This window comes from Protomyctophum bolini (genome assembly GCF_963924005.1).
Source record: "Protomyctophum bolini genome assembly, chromosome: 7".
NCBI lineage: Eukaryota > Metazoa > Chordata > Actinopteri > Myctophiformes > Myctophidae > Protomyctophum > Protomyctophum bolini.
The window spans coordinates 11,573,697-11,593,402 of record NC_137868.1 but is presented as its reverse complement, the minus strand read 5'-3'; the positions used below and the strand labels follow the sequence as shown (position 1 = coordinate 11,593,402).

General features: G+C 44.3%; 1 protein-coding gene across 5 annotated transcripts in view; it reads right to left on the bottom strand.

Annotated features, from left to right (window-relative positions):
• cdk14 (cyclin dependent kinase 14) overlaps positions 1 to 19,706 on the bottom strand; it is a 240,040-nt gene that overhangs the window by 175,853 nt on the left and 44,481 nt on the right. The window contains exon 1 of one of the 5 annotated variants that reach the window (XM_080767199.1): positions 9,695 to 9,820. The exons of the other annotated variants lie outside the window; for them this stretch is intronic. The gene's annotated coding sequence lies outside the window, so the exon portion shown is untranslated. Of the gene's footprint in view, positions 1 to 9,694; positions 9,821 to 19,706 lie in introns of those variants that run through there. 5 annotated transcript variants of the gene reach the window in all.

Sequence of the window (19,706 nt, the reverse complement as noted above, 5' to 3'; positions counted from 1 at the left end):
GCTACTTTTGATGCCTTCGTGTGGCACTGAAGTATGGTCAAGTAGGGCGTTGATTTACGGAAAAACACACTGTTAAAATGGAGATAAGAGGTTTCTGCCCGACAGGGACATTATGCTATAATAACTAGATTACACTGGGTAACTTGGGCTGCATTCAGCAACATGTACATTTTCTCAACTACTATACTTGTAATTATAGTATTTTTACTTTACTTGAGTACTTGCAGTATATGTTTAACTCCAATACATCTCAAATATTGTACTTTTTACTCCACTTGAGTCGACTACAATTACTTGACATCTTTAGGTACCTGTTACAGTACTTTACATATTTAGATTATTACTTGATAATTAATACAATTATTAATCATAAAAGTCTTACATTTTTGTAGCCGATCTACAAGCTCACAACACGACATGTTGTAGACCACCTATTTTTCAATAGTGAAGTATAAACTCTGCATGATGAGAGTACTTCTACTTGTGCTACTCCAAGTATATTTTGCTGCCAATACTTTGACTTGCAGGACTTGTGAAAAAGTCCAAAATCGGAGTCCTTTCCTCCTCCACTGCTGCCTGTGTGCGCAGCGAGCTACTATTCCTAAACACATTTCCTTGTTTTTACGCAGCCAGAGACAATAGCCTCGTCTTGCGGCCGCTCGTCAATCAGGTGCAGCGGCCAGCGAGCAAAGAGGTGATACTGTACGTACTGTACTGTACTGTACGGCACGCCATGTGGAAAGAACACCTCATCCTCCTTCTCTTCTCCTCCACGCTATCTGGTCCGTGCAGCGCACGCGCCTTTTGTGTGTCTGTCTGAAAGGTTCCTGAATAGCCGATAAACAGTGTGTGTGTGCTTACTACTATAGGCCACATCCTTTGTGCGTCCCGCTCAGCCTCATTCCGGAGACGAAACACCGGTGGTACCCAACTTTTTACTGGATCAGGGCCCACTTGAGTGTTTGTGGCCCACCCATTTGACAACGTATCACTACCACGGCTGCTGTGTTTTAAGGATCAGTCAATCGACTACGTTCTGACTTGGATCGATGGAACTAATGTAGTATCCATTAATACAAATGCCTTCTAAATCAGTTAGTTCTCACACTTAAAATAATAAAAAAAAAAAAAATGTTCAAAAAATGCCGATGTACAAGCTCGCAGTGGGCCTGGGCGGCTAGCGTAGCACTCTGGGCACCTAGGCTGCTAATGCGGCCGGACAGCGTGTTGCAGATTCGAAAACCAATCCCGATGACCTTTGCTGCGTGTCACTACCCATCTCTCTCTCTCTCTCCATTTGTCAGCCTACTGTATGCTATCAAATAAAGGCAGAAAAAGCCTAAAGAAGCGCTGTGAGCTTGTATATCTGCTATTTATGAACAGGCAACGGAAAAATCTAAAATGCCAAAGAAGGAGGAGCCAATAGAGTGACAGAGGGACAGGCCAGTAGAGTCACAGAGTCTGTGTTGGTACTTTCGGTACATTCAATTCATCATAGTGCCACATCGCAACAAGTAGTCTCACCCCACTTTACATATAGTTTGTCCTACTATCAAACAGTTTGGCTTTGGCCAGCAGTGTGCTGTTTTTCGGGTGGAGGCGTAGTAATACTGGGCACAGATTACATTATTATTATTATATACATTATACCTTCCCTGTCTGCTCTGGCCTTCTGTCAGCTCCAGTGGACAGCAAACAGCTCTATGGACGTCTGAATTTCTAAAGCCCCTTTTATCCTAAGCACTTCAAAATGTTTCTTACATTTGCGCATGCACGCACACACGCATGCACACATGTGCGCATGCACGTGCAATGCAAGGTACAAACCTGTCTCATGGAGTAGCTAAGTGGTTCAGTGTCTTGCTCAAGGACACTTGGACACAAAGCACAGGACTCAGTCACTAAGGAACACAGTCTGTGAAATAATCGGGCTCAAGACAGCCTAGTCGGAAGGCTGGATTCTATCCGCGAAGGGTGAAGGTCTCAAATATATTGTCTTCCATACCCCACAATGGTTCCGGTGGTGCTCATCGCACACGGTACTAGAGTGTCCCGCCAGTCTTTTGAGCAGGAGCTTAGTGTGTATGCACTTGCAATGGGACAGACCGTGTACATGCGTACCCGTAAGAATGTCTACTTTGCTCGATCAAAAACAACCATTGTCACGTCTCACCAAAGCTTACAAAGGCTGCTGAGTGTAATGGTGATTTCTTTAATGGTGGAACACTATTTCAATGACGTCACGGATAACAGTGGCTGATGGATGCATGAACTAGACTGCAGAGCCTGCAAGCTAAAAACGACAATTTATGCGCTCGTAAACCTAAGTGAAATTGAATCACACATTATTAACCTAAAATGCTTGCATGACGTTATTAAAATAGCATCCCACCAGTTAATAAACCACGTCACTACACTGAATCTACTGAATCAATTGGCGTTCAGTGGCCCAACACTGGAAGACAGTGTGTGCTTGTTCCCAGCCATGTATGAATGTGGGCCAGCGCTGATGATAAAGTATGCATGCTATAATTCAACTTCTTCCGGATGTAGACAAAAATATATTAGAAAAAAGAATGGAGACACTGGAGACATTCTCTACCTTCCATTAGAAACTTTAGAACTGCCGCTGTGTTAAAAATAACCAATTGGTTTCTTGGCCCGCGGTAGCAATGAAAATATGCTTTGTGTGCCTTTCACAAGTCAGAAAGAAACATAATTATGGGAAATGGAATGGGAATTATTCTGGTGGTTAGCATAATAGAATGTCACCTTATGTCTGAAGTGTTTCCAAAACACATTTACAAGTCTTGTCTTTGTCGAGGTGGAAACCTCATATGGTCCTAAACCGTTTGCTGTCAGGATTCAAAACAGACCCCCGCTGCCACGGAAGGACGCTTGGAACTACCTGCAATTCAAATACAGCTGAAAGATGTTAAATCTCACTGTACGTGTACCATTTTGCCTTCTATATTAACCAATTGAACCCCAGCATCCATCCATATCCTGGGGGGAACATTGACCAACAATAGCAGATCTACAAGCTAACAATAAGAGATTTGGTGTGGAAAGGGTGGGGGAAATCAAGTACAAAGACAACGCAGGTGCATTTGACTAAGTCTAAGTGGTTAAGAACCTGTTGAGCTGTTCTTGTAAGATGTGTGTGTGTCACCGATTGATTCGCCCAAAAATAAGGAACAAAGTGTGTCCCTTATCAGTTAAATAAGGGGCACCTCTTTTAGTTTCCAAATAAGGGGCGATTCCTTCTTTCAAGCCAAGGGATGGTTAGCCTCCGTAGAAGGACATCATGCATTACAGCATTATATTGACGTCACATTGCATTTTCTTTCTGCTTCTTCAAAGCGTGGCTTTGCAAGGAGGTTCTGGTTCCATTTGTACGCTCTCTGAGTTACAGACCCATAAGGGTCCATGTGTACACTCTCTGAGTTACAGACCCATAAGGGTCCATGTGTACGCTCTCTGAGTTACAGACCCATAAGGGTCCATGTGTACACTCTCTGAGTTACAGACCCATAAGGGTCCATGTGTACGCTCTCTGAGTTACAGACCCATAAGGGTCCATGTGTACGCTCTCTGAGTTACAGACCCATAAGGGTCCATGTGTACGCTCTCTGAGTTACAGACCCATAAGGGTCCATTCGGATCCCCATGGTGGTCGCCGCCTGGACCCGGCTGTGTCTTAATCGGTCTTTGCTCGAGCGTATCTGCAACATTTGGCACTATGCTCTCTCTGGCTGTTCGCTTTGAAACAAGTTGGGAGCGCCAGCCAGCCAGCCGGGAGATATTGTGGGTTAGAATTTCTCTTCACGGAGACTAATTAACACCGGCGCTGGAATCAAATATTCCAACAGCCAACTGATGGCCCAGATAGGAGTCGTTTATTATTAGAGCAGCATGCAGATAAGCCACCGGCCGTGAAGAACCTGTAATATTACTATCTCAGTAACTATAGTAGTGTAAATAAAAATTACCCAAACTATAATATTACTGCTATGAATGCAACTTAGTTTCGAGCATTGATTGAATAAATATTTTATATTGACAAAATTGCATCACGATATGTTAAAAATAAGGCAAATGGATGAAACACAAAAAATCAAAGGCTTTGCAAGGTTTCCATTACAAATATGATGTAAGAGCCTATCATTTATACTCCAATAAAGGTCATAGGAGGTGAAAAATAATAAATCTACAGGCTATCAGCATGTTGATAGTGAGAAGTAATAAGTAATGTAACATTACTATTTACAGGAGTAACAAGTCACTAGTGACATTATTGTCCCAGAGTAAATTGCCCAACATTGATAGCACAGTAATCACCTGCAGAGAACAGCCTATTGAAAAGCAGCCTCAAACAGTGCATTACAGTGACTTGCTTTAGTAAAGTGCAGTAATTGTGCTTAGCGTCTGTCAAGATGTCTGAGGCACTGAATAGAGAAGCTTCTCTATAATGAATAGGAAAATTGTACGTCTGCACAGAATGTACTGGCGGCCTTTTCAAGGTCTTGGCTAAATTGCTCCATAGCGATAACTCTATAATAGCCATGCACGACGCAAAGTGATTGGACAACGTTTATGACCATTAGACCAGTGATTCTCAACCATGTTGGCTTCAAGGGGCCACATTTGACGCCATTCATTTGGACCCAAATCTACACAGTAAAATCCTCAGAGTTCATTTTAACCCATTTAGGCCATTTTTAAATGGCTTCTAATAGAATAATAATAATAGATGTTTCTATGTCAGTGGTTCTCATGTCAAGGACCCCCAGAATTATCTGTATTTCGCCGTAGACCCCCATCTGAAAATATTTTGTTCCAGGGACCTCCCAGAAGCAAAGATATGAGTTAAAATCACACCTGTGTGAACTGAGTGGGGCATGGAGTCTATAACTCCAAATAGCCGTCACGACGCTAACTGATATGACCATTAAGACAGCCCGGTCCCTTAGGAGTGATGGAGAGCCCTGGGGGGCCCCTTTTAAAAGCTCCAGGTCTTCCAGGGGGAGTGAATGTTCTCGCCTCCCTGTCTGCCAGCCAGTGAGTCAGCCCTGTCTTCTACCTCCTAGCCAGCCCTTCCATGTGATGTGATGTGATGGGGAAGGTGTATAAGACAGAGAGGCTTAAGACACTTTAATGGCTAAATTGGCAGAGTTCCTCAACAACGGCTCCACCGTTCAACGGCGCCCACTCAGTCAACTCTGGGGAAAGATACCTTAGCCCACCTCTCCTCCCCTCACCTCACCTCTCCTCCCCTCACCTCACCTCAGCTCACCTCACAGAGGGGTTCTCTCCAGGCCTGAGTGGACCTGGCAGCTGTCAGCATGCTCGTATCATGGTTAGAACGCTGTGACAAGGTGCTGAAACATAACCCAACAATAGAACATTAACAATGTCAGCGTGCTCGTATCATGGTTAGAACGCTGTGACAAGGTGCCGAAGCATAACCCAACAATAGAACATTAACAAGCCAAGGGATGCGGCAGATAATAAGTTGCTGTACTGTACATGTGTAGCAGACTGGCTCACAACCTCAGTTTGATGACCTAAAAGTCTCCTAAAAATATCCCCCGGAATATGGTGATAATTATGATATCCCTTTAGTCTAGTGGTTAAGATGTTGGCTTTCCACTGGGTATGAATCCAGGGCGAATCCCAGGCGTTACACTCATGGGAGATGTACATTAAACATCCACGGTGGTGGTACAGTAATTAGTTACAGTGGTACTGTAGGTTAACTTTTCTGGGGTGAGAGCATATACAAATACATATATACAACTTGTGTGACAGGATCAAGCTGTACCCAAAACAATATAGATACCAAGTCTGTGCACGGTCCCTTGACTCTATGGTCATTCAGATGGTCAGAACACAATACTATAAGGCAAAAGGTGAACAATGTAATCACTAATCACAATAAAACAACAATAAATAAGGTATAATTCCATCAAAAAAAATTCCTCAGGTGTACATTGCAGTCCTGAGTCTGGACTGAGTAACTACAACAGTGTCTCTTCCAAACATAAGAAGTCACTTACTTCCTATGTTTGGAAGAGACACTGTTGTAGTCACACAAGCAAGTTAATTCTCTCCCTTGGAAGAGAAGGAGGAACATTTTGTTGTTGCCGTCATGCAGAGTAGGGCGAGTCTACATCTTGTACACTGACCTTAATTCTATCAAGCCCCCATGTTGGCTGTGTGTTAGCCGTCTAAGTGCATTAACGCTGGCTGGCTCCATGCAACGCAGCAGCAGCAGCCCACCACTACGGCATAAACTGCTTCGGTTGAGGCGTAATTGGATATTTAAACCCCGGACTCATTAGCAGTAAAATACCAGTCAAAGTAAACACGGTTATTGTTGTGGCCTCTTCATATTGCAATCACAAAGCCATTAGAAAACGGCCTCGGTTACAATTCTGAGAATGATATTATATTATTTCCCTTCTTTCCGGACATTATAATAAGCTGAACATGGCGGATGATAAATGGCTCGCCCACTCGGAGTGCTTTGCAGAAGGGGTCAGACGCAACAGTCCTCATATGAAGTGAGCTCATAGTTGGGTCCTAACCTCTCTTTTCCTGGAAGCGGGCGTTCTAAACTGAAGGCGTTCAGTGCACAGCCTATATACAGTACTACTGTATACAACACATAACATTGATAGATTAATGCATGCACTCTGCATGGATGCACGCCTTAACCATACATTGTGTACAGTTAGCAGAGGGAAGGAGAAATTAATCAAACAGCTGGTATAAACCAATTTATACGTACCATACTGACTTATGAAGATACGCTTCACTACTACTTCCCTGTGTTTGCCACTACTACTACTAATACTACTTTCCTTTGTTTGCCACTACTACTACTAATACTACTTTCCTTTGTTTGCCACTACTACTACTAATACTAGTAAGATGCCTAAGGTCGCGTGCACACATCCGCCTCGTTGAGGGCAGACTGTTGGGCGAGCGCTGGCGCTTTGGCATGTCAGATCAACATAGAAAGTCAGATCAACATAGAATTAATTCTATACTTGCCATATAAGGAGCATGTCTTGAGTGTACAGGGTTTGATACAGGGTTATGATACAGTATATGGTTTGATGAGGGCCCAGGTAGGGCCGGGCCTTCATTTCAAGGCATGTTGAGAAGTCTAGTTATCGCTGGCTGCCAGGTGCGGCTGCACTAATAACTTTGGGGCAGGCCCGTCTGGAGTTACAAAAATGTAATGGACAGGTATAAGTCAAAAGGGAGACATCGAGGAGGAAAGATGAATGGGGAATGATTGAGGTCAGATGTAGAGTTGCTGGCCAATAGTGACATCAGGGATCTCCATATATGGTCTTAACTGTGACAGAAGTTTGCATTTACTATGACATCAGGGTCTCCACAGGCACATCCCCATCCCTGATGATGTGATATCACATGATGCCACGAGACCTGGGCACCATATATGGCGCCTGACACACTGACGGGAAATGCTCGGCTCCATAGTTGACTATACTCTGTGTTTGCCACTACTACTAATACTAACACTACTAATAGTAGGCTATTTCACGATTTTGACAAGATCAAAGAATCTTGACAAAATTAGACACATTTTTGAATAATTCTGATGGGAGGGACCATGGCCAAATGCACGTACATTTTTGACAGGGAACAAAGTTTTAGAAGCAGCTGGTTTAGCCAACATACAGTATATATATACAGCACAGAAGTCTCTCAGTGAAGGAGCACTGCTTGATATGTGGCCCTTGTCTCCTGTCAACACTCATCTCCCTCCCTCTCGAGAGACACTTGTCCACACTCCTCTTTCCTCACACCCTTCCATCTCTCGTATCACTCTCTCACTCTCACTCTATCACTCACACACACACACACACACCCCCCCAAGTGGCCTTGTTGTTTCCACCGCCCGGTGGTCACAGCATGGCTCTCCTCCTCCTCCCCTCTGGAGCCCATCAGCAGCACTGCTGTGACGCTGCAGCACAGCCTGACTGCCTTCACAACACCTCCAACGCATCCATTAAACACCCTTACACCCGACAGCCATTAAACACCCTTACACCCAGCATCCCTTTCACCACTGAACAAGGGACATGCTATACCGTATCTGTCAGCAAGGAAGGGGACGGGCTGAGAAAGAGTGCGTGACGTGTGTGTGTGTGTGTGTGTGTGTGTGTGTGTGTGTGTGTGTGTGCACTTAGAGTATAGTCATCTGAGCTTGAGAGGGCCAAATGTCCTCACAAGTATAGTCTCTAGTTCATTCAAAATTCATGGCCCTCTCAATAAATAATAAAGTGTTTTAGGGTTAAACATTTATACCAAAAAAGGAATTCCGCTTCAATTCATTCTTAGTTGTGCACTATTGTCTACCCTGCACCCAAAACAGTCGACCTACATGTATATTAAGCTCACAAGCCACACATTGTTGTGAGCTTGTAGATCGGCTATTTTGGGTGCGAGACAGACAGCGGCACACAACTGAACTGAGGTTTTATGGTGCCGTCATTCAGCTGTATGCGCAGGCGCAGACGCAACGCCAAACAAGACTCGCTTTGGAAAGCGCAGATGAGACCGTGAAGGACTTACTTTTCTAAGGCTGGTCCTCCTGAGCATAGATATAAAAACATTGTAGCGACCTGTACCGCACGGGAAGGCAGAAGTCAAGCGGAAGTGCGGAAGCCATCGATCGCTCAAGCGACTACTGGCCAATCACAGAGTCTCCTTTCCAGGACTCATTGATTCAATCCAAAGGACCTTTATTGGCATGAGAAAACAAACGTATGCCTCTGATTGGCCTACCGAACATCCCCTTCTGTGACGCATGCGGAAGCTTGGCAGGCTTCCGCGAGCAAGCTTTCCCTTCCTGTGAGAAACAGAACGCCCCGGAGCCGAAGGAGGCGTCTGGCTTTCTATGTCTATTCTCCTGAGTACCACTTCCTCCCTCTCTCTCCGCTCTCCTCGTACCCCTTGCCACATCCTCCTCGGACCCCTCGTCACTTCCTCCCCCGACCAGACGCAGCCCGTTTTAACCATGGGAGGGACGCGCATCGAGCCGCGCGCCAAAAACAGCCCCGATCTAAAAGCTCAGAACGCAGAGCAGCACGGCGCATTCTGAGCTTGTAGATCGGGGCCATTTTGGGGCGCTCAACACCGACACACAACTAAGTATAGAGTCAGGTGGGCCGGCCTATCTCGATCTCCCATGGGTGCTTGCCAACTCTGTCCCACCCCCCCCCCCCCCGACACACACACACACACACATCAAACACACAAACCAACGCATTCCCCATACAATCTCATACTCGTAAGCCGACATGTCGTGCAAGTGTGCCAATGTGTTTAGTGCTTTAGTGTGCAACTACGGCAGGGTATGCTGTATACGGACACAACTGCATGTGTACAGGATGCTGCTAGGTTTATGGTGAGTATATACTGTACCATTCACCACCATTGTCCACAGCATGCATACTCCACTCGCACTGTCAGTCTCTCTATCACTCACACACACACACACACAAACACACACACTCGCATGCAACACACTAGAGAGATAAGGGGGATATATACACACACACACTCATGCACCGATCTACCCGGAGCCCGGCGAGTGACGGTGAACGAGGGAGACATGACCAAAGGAGCGCTAATCTCAAGTCAGTCCTCTTACCTTACTGCAGGAGAACAGCTCACCTAGAAGACGCTTCAGAGGAGAAGACTAGCACGCATTCAGGCCACAACACTATCGCTGCACACCGGCTCAAAACATCAACCCCGCGCTAGCTCTCTCTCTCTCTCTCTCTCTGGCAGCACGGATGAGATTGTACTACAGTATGAGCAGGGGGGAGTGAAACCTGAGGGGGGAGAGGAACGGAATATCAGAAGGCTGTGTCGCAATCGTCTCTGGCACGGGGCATTGTGTTCAGTGTGTGTGTGTGTGTGTGTGGGGGGGGGGTCAGAGGGTTGTGACGCGCAAACGGGATCTCCTCTTTTTTTTCCGTTTGTTGGTGATCCTGTTTCACAGAGATGGTACGGTCCGAGAGGAGTTTGAGGAAGCAGGTTGTGGCATCATCAGCCCAGGCTGCAGCAGCAACACTGAGCTAGCGGAGTGCTATGGATGGTGCAGTCTGTGTGTGTGTGTGTGTGTGTGTGTGTGTGTGTGTGTGTGTGTGTGTGTGTGTGTGTGTGTGTGTGAGAGAGAGTGTCTGTGTGTATTAAGAACAAGCTGTGCTGGAATGAGTCAAGGAAGGCTTGAGAAGAGGCTTGGGGGTCCCAGGAGGGACTCCAGCTACATTTGTTAAAATAGCATCTATCCATCCATCCATCTTCAACCGCTTATCCGTAGTCAGGTCGCGGGGGCAACAGCTCCATCAGAGTGTTCCAGACGTCCCTCTCCAGAGCAACATTAGTGACTTGCTCCTGGGGGATCAAAAGAAGTTCCAAGGCCAGTGAGTCGATGTGTTTCCTCCAACTGCGCCTTGGTCTGCCCCAGGGTCTCCTCCCAGTGGGACGTGCCTCAAGGAGACAACCGAGGCATCCTAACCAGATGCCCGAACCACCAAGCGAAGAAGCAGCGACTCTCCCCAGAGTCTCTCTCATGTGACTGAACTTCTCACCTTATCTCTAAAGGAGATGCCAGCCACACACACTTCATGACCATATAGGTAAGAGTAGGAACGAAGATTGCTCGGTAGACAGAGAGCTTTGACTTCTGGCTCAACTCTCTTTTCGTCACAACAGTGCCTCCATCCTCCCCTCACGTGAACAGGACCTCAAGATACTTGGTCCGCGGCCAAATCCTTGACATGAAAAAGTTTGAGAAGCCCATTTTTGGAGAACAGCATAGAGCACTGGAGATGATAAACCTCGGCTCCAGGCCATTAATAGCCTTGCTAGACTATCATTATCACCACCACAGGGAAAGGAAGTCACGTCTAATGTGCCAGGTTGTTCAACAGCAAAGGCACTGTTCCTCTGCATGGTGCTGTACCAGCTCCAAATAAAACTGAGATATGACAACAATGGGTGCTGCTGGGGCCAAAAAAACAGTACAGGCGGCACTCCAGCTACATGGAAAAGAACCACTTGATTTGCTAAGCATGACAATGTTTCGGAACATGGTCAAACATGGAGCTGAAGAAAACCCCTAGAGCAGTGGTTCCCAAACTGAGGGTCAGATCACCCAGGGGGGAACCCAACTTATTTTTTTGGCCATCCCCTGATTATCAGCTTAATTGTGCATACATACATACAACAGGTTTACAACAGTAAACCAGCCAAGCTCACGACGACTCACAGTGCAAGCTCGTAGATATTGTCACAATATTCATCTGTGGAACTGAGTCAAGTTAATGCTGCGTTCACACAGGCACATGCAAAGACACAGTGTACCATTAATTTGCAATGGAAGCCAGCAAAACATGAAGATACAAAGATACAGCCGACGTTTGAAGTTGCTTCAAAAGCTACAAAAACGTTGATCTGGTTTCAACTTCAGCTCCTACAAATATGCTGTGTAGCTTTGTATCTTTTTCTTCTGCCAGTGTGAACGCAGCATAAATGTAATTCCAAGTGCTCATCAGCGTGGGGAGGGGGGCCCAGTTCAAATATGATTATTTTTGGGGGGTTGCAATCTGAAAAGTTTGGGAACCCTCAAGTGCCTAGACTAGAGGGTCGAAACGTTGTCATGTTTTGCTAATAAAGTGGTTCTTTTCCAGTGGAGTGCGGGCTGTATACTTTTTTTCACACTTTTAGACCATTATAAATAATCCCCTGGCTTTGCTCCACGTCTCTCTGTCACTTTGTTTACAAATGATACTGATCCCCCAGTATACTGTCAATTAGACATTCTGTGAGGAGACACACACCGGCAACGCTTGTCCAAAGTCCAAACTTTTTTCTTTTGTTTATAAAAATTGCACACACCTGCGATGCACACCATAATTAAGGCCCTTCTTTGCAGCAGATGTGGGTTATTTTAGAATCTGACAGGCTCACAGAAGGAGGAACATAATGCACGCACGATACAAGTGGCAGATTGACATAATAATAACAGATTTTTTTTAATGTTATTTATTATTATCAGATAATTCTAGTTAGAGCACACTTGCATTCAAGAATACCAGAATTGTACCTCTCAGTCCCGGCACAGTAGTTCCGGAGTGGTTCCAACGGATTGTGCGGCCCCGTCTTTCCCTAGTGGTTCTGATCGAGGGTAGTTACTGGGACGTAAGTCGGGACTTGATCACCCCGGCTGGGTCACCCGAGTGAGGGGTATGTACGAGAGACCCGAAACCCCTGAGGCACAACTGAGGTTGAATTTATATCTCTGGGATCGTAATTTACATCACACTGTAAAATCATTAGTGTTCATGTCTGAGGCGGTTCCATTTGTACACTATTCAGAGTTACAGACCCGTAAGGGTCCATTTGGTTCCTCAATCATGTAGATGGGGACCTCAGGGGGCCCCCGGATCCCAAATTTGAGAACCACTGATCTACAGAAGGAGCGCTCTTTATTTATGCACATAATAATAATGTGAATGACAAAAATGGAGGAGAGTATTATTTTGGTCGTGAGCCCGATACATTTTTGCTGACAGCCTCCACAACCTGGACAGAGGTTGGCGTGGAGGAGAAAGCCATTACACAGCCATCCTAGCCTGCTCTGTGTGGAATAGCCTACGGAAAGTTGTGAAATTTAATGAGCTTCTTCTTCCGCTCACTGCAGCCAATGCAGCTGTTGGAATGAGCAGGGGGTTTAAATGTGAATGTCAGTGCTTTGAATTAGCAGTAGTCTTGTTTTTGTTTTTTGGACAGCAGCACATTGGCTTCTGTTCCAATAACTCTCTCAGCTCAACAATATTAAGACCGAGTAGTGCAGCGATTTGCGAGGTATTGCCACTAGGTCTGCTCCTGTTTTCCCTCTACACCAAAACACATTCACCCAAGAATAGGGATGCGATGGGATATATATTTAACATTTAGATTTCCGAACCCTCGGTGAAATGTCACCGTTAAAGAGAAACTGAACACTGTGAAAATCCCACCATGGACCGAAGCATTGCAACGATGTGTGTGAGGTGTGGTGTGTAGGTGTTGGATGTGTGTGAGGTGTGGTGTGTATAGTGTTGGATGTGTGTGAGGTGTAGTGTGTAGGTGGTAGGTGTGGTGTGTGTAGTGTGTAGGTGTTGGATGTGTGTGTGTGTAGTGTGTAGTAATGGAGTAGCATTTACGTAGCATTTACGCACAGCTGTCAGAGAGACAGAGGAGAAGCAATAGCATCAACAGCCTGCGAAAGCAAAAGCACGACCGTCTGTCTGTCACACAATACCAATCACAGCGTAACGCATGTCCTTTTGTTCCCCTTCTCCATCCAGTCCCAGGCTTTTGGTCGTCCTGCCTTCACTTCCTCTCACTCTAGTTTATTTGTTTAATGCACCACTACCACATATCTGGAACAAACTCACAGAAAACAGGTTCACTGCAACTCTTGTGTCCTTTTGAATCAAAGCAAAACAAAACTTTCTGTTTGCCATCACGTACTGCCTTTTAGAGAGACTTTTTATTTACTTTTTAAGCGTTTGATTTCTACTTCTTTTCATCTTCATTGGATTCAAAGATATTTTTTATGGTGTGTTTCTTTTGCTCTGTGTCTTCATACTTAATGTTTCATGTTTTATGTAAAGCACTTTGAAAACTTGCCTCAACTTCCCGTCTTTCTTTGTCTGACTGATGTATTTTTAGTTTTCCTAGTAGTTAGGGCTTCAACAAGTGATTTTCTGATTGATTTCTTTTTTGATTAATGGAATAACCGAGAAGAGCGTATAGATATATATATATATATATGTATTTTTTTTATCATCAATAAATAAATTAAACACTCATGCGTTAGAGTGCAAAACATGTGGAAGGAGTGCAAAACAATTTATCAGGACGAGTCCATCTTAAATAACACTAATAACCCAGTGTGCGTGCATGTGTACCGCGGATTATCATGTAGGCTGTTTCTACCATGAGAGGCCTATGAATGCTAGCGGCGGAAGTCAACGGATGCTAAAAATATATATATATTTATATTTTTAATCAAATCTCGTAATCTCGTGGGATGGCACAGAGGGGTTCAATGCTATTCAGGAGATTATCTCATTCTGGCACAGATTCAGGTTAAACCCCACGAGCATCCGGATTGTGGGGAAAGCTTTCTCTGAAAATAGAAGAGAATACAACCTCACAACGGCTAACGAAACAGACACTAGCATAGAGCCCTGAGGGACTCCACTCCACCATATGGGGCTTAAGTGGTTAATTAACGACATGGTACAGCTGAAGTAAACGTCTCTCTCTCTCTCTCTCTCTGGCTTGTGAATGACCTTGGCAGGCTGGCAGCCAAAGACACAATGCAACTGTTTCCCCCTAGAAACACCTGAGGCAGGAAGAGTGTGAAATCCACAGTAAGATGGTGTGGTGGTGGATTCCCTTTAAAGCCACAGAATGTGCCGGATAGCAGCGCCTCGTACCCCAGCAATCGTTTAAGAGACAAACAATCATCGATGGAGAGGATCATTTGCATCTTAATGGGATGTACACACACTGACCCTGACTGAGTGGCATCATCACGTTACACGCACACACACACACGCATGCACGCACACACACACACTGCACTCTAAAACGTGCTGACCCGTGGGTGTTGAATGGTGAAAAAGCCAGGGGGGGGGGTCATACATTATTCAGTGTTGCACACACAACTCTCTGCTATTTCCCCGTGTCGGCAACCGACAAAAATCGCTCAGCCGCGCCGTGCGCACACGCACACACACACACCTGAGGGGGTGCCAGGGGGTAAGATAGTCCTGATAGATCACAAAGGCCAGCGAGACAAGGTGGTGCAACGGACAACTTCCTTTCCATGTGTGTGTGAGAGAGAGAGAGAGAGAGAGAGAGAGAGAGAGAGAGAGAGAGAGAGAGAGAGAGAGAGAGAGAGAGAATAGACACAGGGGTCTGATTTTTCTTTCTTTTCACTGGAAGGCATGCTGAGGCTGTAGCCTCTGCAGTGTCTGCACTGACCTTTCCTTCCCCGTCATCCTTGATTCTGCACCCCGGGGGGGCCGCGCGCACACACACACACACACACACACACACACACATGCACACACGCACACACACACACGTCAACACAAAACTGGATCAGCAATTGGCCTCTGCGCTCCACTCCAATCATACAATTTAGGCATTTTGAAGACACTCTTATCCAGAGTGACTAACAATAAGCAAGGTAAATAAATATAAACACGTACGCAGAGAGAATAGTGCAGTGCCTCAAGAAACTATAGGATACCAGCCAGGTAAAAAAATGAACCTAGTGTAAAACCATCTAAACTAGTGCTGCACAATTAATCAAAGAAAGATCGAGATCTATTTCAGTCATCTCATTTCTAAATTATTTTGAGCAAGAATGGTGCAGCACTAATTGGCTGTCCAATTCATGTTCGTTACTCTTATGTTTTTGCTACAATAGAAAGACTTTTTTTTTGTTGTTTTAAGTCGATCACTTTGATGTTGTCTGTTTCAAGCCACGGTAGTTGGCTCCAGGGGACACATTTTTAATGTAGTAATGCTCAGCAACTACAGACTAAAGACCATTTTCATGGAAAGAAATCGTGTGAGGCATTTCAGGATATGGGGTCAGACTCCCATTGGCTTAGGCAGCATGAGGTTGATGTTGACTGATGAAGACTAGGGGCTCCATTTTCGTCTGATCATTCTTTAAAACTGTTTTGGGATTTAGCAGTGGGGAAGGGGTGTTCCCCCACTAAAGTTGGTATTTTGGTTACCTGTCTAAATCCCTAAAACACCTCCTTTACCCGTTATATTATGCGTATTTGTGGTTTGGGCGTTACAATAATTAAACCAATCACCAGTCCACGTGCCATTGCCTTTAAGAGACCCCTTATCCGTTGCCCGTTAGTGCTATATTGCTACATAGCCTTACGGTCTATAGCCCATGGAAGAGTGTTGCGTTGCTGCCTTGAAGTCTCACTTGTGCATTAATGTACCCTACACTGTAGGCTGTAGGGTACATTAATGATGATAACAAAACATCGGCCACATCGGTGAAATAAATTAAATACTTTCCACCACTGCCCAAAAATCAGCGGTACATCGATGAGACCGATGTACGGTACGGGCTCTACAAGTACCTATACTTCATAGTCTACAGTAGTCTAACTCTAAACAACATGAACCTACTTCATAGTCTACAGTAGTCTAACTCTAAACAACATGAACCTACAGCATAGTCTACAGTAGTCTAACTCTAAACAACATGAACCTACAGCATAGTCTACAGTAGTCTAACTCTAAACAACATGAACCTACAGCATAGTCTACAGTAGTCTAATTCTAAACAACATGAACCTACAGCATAGTCTACAGTAGTCTAACTCTAAACAAAACAACATGAACCTACAGCATAGTCTACAGTAGTCTAACTCTAAACAAAACAACATGAACCTACAGCATAGTCTACAGTAGTCTAACTCTAAACAACATGAACCTACTTCATAGTCTACAGTAGTCTAATTCTAAACAACATGAACCTACAGCATAGTCTACAGTAGTCTAACTCTAAACAAAACAACATGAACCTACAGCATAGTCTACAGTAGTCTAACTCTAAACAAAACAACATGAACCTACAGCATAGTCTACAGTAGTCTAACTCTAAACAACATGAACCTACTTCATAGTCTACAGTAGTCTAACTCTAAACAACATGAACCTACAGCATAGTCTACAGTAGTCTTACTCTAAACAACATGAACCTACAGCATAGTCTACAGTAGTCTTACTCTAAACAACATGAACCTACAGCATAGTCTACAGTAGTCTAACTCTAAACAACATGAACCTACAGCATAGTCTACAGTAGTCTAACTCTAAACAACATGAACCTACAGCATAGTCTACAGTAGTCTTACTCTAAACAACATGAACCTACAGCATAGTCTACAGTAGTCTAACTCTAAACAACATGAACCTACAGCATAGTCTACAGTAGTCTAACTCTAAACAACATGAACCTACAGCATAGTCTACAGTAGTCTAACTCTAAACAACATGAACCTATACTTCATAGTCTACAGTAGTCTAACTCTAAACAACATGAACCTATACTTCATAGTCTATAGTAGTCTAACTCTAAACAACATGAACCTACTTCATAGTCTACAGTAGTCTAACTCTAAACAACATGAACCTACTTCATAGTCTACAGTAGTCTAACTCTAAACAACATGAACCTACTTCATAGTCTACAGTAGTCTAACTCTAAACAACATGAACCTACAGCATAGTCTACAGTAGTCTAACTCTAAACAACATGAACCTATACTTCATAGTCTACAGTAATCTAACTCTAAACAACATGAACCTACTTCATAGTCTACAGTAGTCTAACTCTAAACAACATGAACCTACTTCATAGTCTACAGTAGTCTAACTCTAAACAACATGAACCTACTTCATAGTCTACAGTAGTCTAACTCTAAACAACATGAACCTACAGCATAGTCTACAGTAGTCTAACTCTAAACAACATGAACCTACTTCATAGTCTACAGTAGTCTAACTCTAAACAACATGAACCTACTTCATAGTCTACAGTAACTCTAAATAACATGCCATGTAAATCACACAAGTGTCTGTGGAAGTGTAGAGGTAAGTATGCTCTGCCCTATAGCAACAAGACACCACATCAACCCTATTCCGATACTGGTAGTGGGATCTTTCATCGTTTCATGATTCTCCGTCCATTTTCCCTTTTCTCATCTGCCTCCATTTTCTTCCTAGTCTGAGCTTTGTTAGTAACACATCCTTTTGTTTCGGAGGCTGGCAGTCAGGGGGTCTGTGATCCTGTCGCACAAGGACAGACAGACAGACTGTTTTATCTCCTCAGAGTACAGTGGCGGGTGCGGGGGGTCTGTCTCACTCGCGCATCAATCAGCCAAACCCTCCCGTCAGCCGACAGAACTAACAACACTGAACCAGACAGAGACACAAAGCATTGAAATGTCAAGACAGCAGCGCCGCGGTACCTGTGGGACAAATCACCACACGAGCAGAAGAAAGATGTTGAGCTAATGAAGCAACCGGCAGCGGGCGGTCAAACTGGACATCAAATATTTAGGCGTCGGCCATGGCTGCTACTTTGATCAGAGCTGCAAGTAATCTCTAGAACACTAGAATTCCTATTCCGAGGGGAACATTAGCTGGAAATAGATCATCAATTTTCGGCAAAGAGGTTTGGTAGAGGGAAAAAGAGCAGACCAAGTACAACCAAAATGCTGTCTGAACTTGTCAAGTTTACCTAGTATTGTATGCCTAAGTGGTTAAGGGGAATACCACTCATTTTCAGCATTGAACTATGTCATTAATATAATAAGTTTAGCCTAGACTGGAGGTGTAGAACTTGGGGTCATGTGATCAGTGACAGTGTACTGTACTTTTTGCCTGCAGAGTACACTGATGTGATGTCCCTGATCACATGACCACAAATTTGCCAATTTGGAATTAAAAAGGTCTTAAAAGTCATTAAGTAGTCACTTAGAAATGTGCAGATACTCTGCATGCATTATACTTGTTTTGTTTACTCTTGAGTGAGAAACCAATGTTGCACATTAAGCTGATCATCAGGGGACCCTGTTTGATCAGTTTCTCTTTGGGAAGCAGTGGTTCACCTCATTCAAAAAGAGACGCTGGCATCACCCTGCTACAGCTCCCCGCAGAGCAGACGCACTGCCGCGCTCTTTGCGCTGTGATAAAGCTCCTGAGTCTCATTAAGAAACCAACCCAACGAACTGAACTGAGGACTAGTCAATCACCGTCTCTCTAGCTGACTCTGTTCTCGCTGCTGCTCAAGTTGACGAGTCAATTTGTCTCATGTGTACAGTATGTAAAATGACAATTATAAAAGTAAAATGTTTTTTTTTTTCTCGTTTAATCCAGAGCTGGGGAGACATGGAGACTGAACAATCAGAATATAGAGCTTATTCTTATAATTACTTATTTAAAACTTACTGTACACTACCTTTAAAGGGGCATTCCACTCATTTTCAACATTTCACTATGTCATTAATATACCCTTTTTTTCAGACCTCCAGTTCTAGGAAACATAGAATGGGGGTACTTTTTTATTATTTCCACACAACAGCTCTAATGTATATTAATGACATAGTTGAAATGAGTGGAATGCCCCTTTAAGTACAGTAACCATGACTTACTGACAGTAAGTGTACTGTACAACTACCTGTAAGTACAGTACTTGAGTAAATGTACTTAAGTTGCCCACTGCACTACACTGGGCACCACAGGGGTTTGTAACGCAGAGGCTTTCAGATCAAAATAGACCGCCATCAGCTCACATAATGGCTTTCATTCATCATTGTGGAGGAGCATGTGATCACAGACACAAAGAGAGAGAGATACTATTGGTCCATCATCATGACTCCAAATACCCCACACAACAATTTAACCCATTTTGGGCGGGGACCTCTTTTGGTGTTAGCATTACGTTATGCTTTAGCTATTGAAAAATAGCAGATCTACAAGCTCGTAGCGCGCCACCGAGTGGCGCGCTACGAGCTTGTAGGTCTGCTATTTTTGAAAAATCGAAGAACGAC